This window comes from Gavialis gangeticus, unplaced genomic scaffold, assembly GCF_001723915.1.
Source record: "Gavialis gangeticus isolate Ggan-Ray unplaced genomic scaffold, GavGan_comp1, whole genome shotgun sequence".
NCBI classification, from domain to species: domain Eukaryota; kingdom Metazoa; phylum Chordata; order Crocodylia; family Gavialidae; genus Gavialis; species Gavialis gangeticus.
In genome coordinates this window covers 6,044,081-6,045,553 of record NW_017729014.1, presented here as the reverse complement: position 1 = coordinate 6,045,553, position 1,473 = coordinate 6,044,081, and positions in this window count along the sequence as shown.

Here is a 1,473-nt window from a genome sequence, read left to right as displayed (position 1 = left end):
ACCCCTTCCCCTTGCTTGCCTGATGATCTCAGTACTAATGGTTTGCCCCGTGGTGGCCCCAGGTGCGCTGCCTTTCAATCCAGCCTAACTCTTCTGCAGGCATCCACTGATTCACACCTCTCTGAATTACTGGGAGGCAAAAATCGTGACCGAACTGCAAGGTGAAATGGCGAGGGCAGCCCATGTGTGCCATGTGAGTGGAGCCTTGATGGGAAAAGCAGGCGCTGGGGTTCACTGCTGTCTGCTCTGGGAGGGATGTGACAATTCCTATTTAGATACTTTCTCTTCTTGAATGATAGGCCCTTAAGAGGGAAGGTGTTCAGGGTGCCACTGCAATTTCCAGGTAGGAGCATAAGCTTTTGTCACAGGCAGTGTGTTGTTCAGGCTCACTGTCTCCCGTTTCTTTGGGTCACTCGAGTTTTCGGTATTGACGGAGATGAAAGAACTCCTAGGAGGAGGAAGTAACAGTGGGGTCAACAATAGGGCCCTGCTTCAGATTGGGTGTTCCTGGGGAATAATGGTGAAATGGGGTCCCTGGCGGAGCTGTGCTGTTTGCAGGAGGATGCGTGTCTGGAGAACTGTGTCCCTGGCTTTCCACAGAGGCTGCTTTTGATGGGAGAACAAACAGCTTTTGTCAGTGCCTGTGCGCTTTGGTGAAGACTCCCCAGAGCTGCTGCAGGCTTCAGCAGCACAGAGTGAGGCTTTACAGGCTTACACGGGTGCTGCAGTGGCCCTTCAGCCCCCCATGTGTACCTGGGTGCTGCTATATTGTCACATGGTTGCAGTAGGGGGGTGTAGACCTCTTATGAAGAGAGTTCAGTCAGGGATTGATTGCTGAGGGCTTGTCTGCTGGCACTTGGATGATGCAGGCTGCTCGTGGTGTCTGTCCTAGTAGGCTGATAGCCTAAGTGCTTGGCTTGGCTCTGAGATACCCAGAGACTTCATTTCCCCTTTGCTAAACTCTTGGTTCATCTGTTACTTCCAGATTCCCTTGAAGTCTTCAACATCAGCTGGGACTGAGGAGATCTGGAGACCAAGCCCAGGTCTGCCACTCATCTGCTGTGTAACCATAGGCAAGTTGCTTGATTTCTTTGCCTCAGTTTCCCCTCCTGGTTTCTGCCTTGTCAGTCCTTGGGCCTGGGACTACCTCTCATGGCATTTGCACACACGAACTAGGAGAGTGGGATTGCAGTCTCCAATGGGCAGCTGTAACTGTGATCTGTTTTGGGAGGCCATATTGTTTCTTTACTTTGACCCCCCACCCCGTCCCCAGACTGCTGTTCTACATATTGATTCATTTGCTGAGTGTTTGCTTTTTGCTACGTCTCCCCTTGTGAATCCATGAGGTTGGTCAGTGCTGTCCTGTCCACTCGGTTCAGAGTGGACTTTGGTCCCTGGTTGCCCTGCACCAAAATGATACTGGGATGTCCGGAGGCTGGAGGGGTCGGGGTTGCTTATTTGCCATTTTTTTTT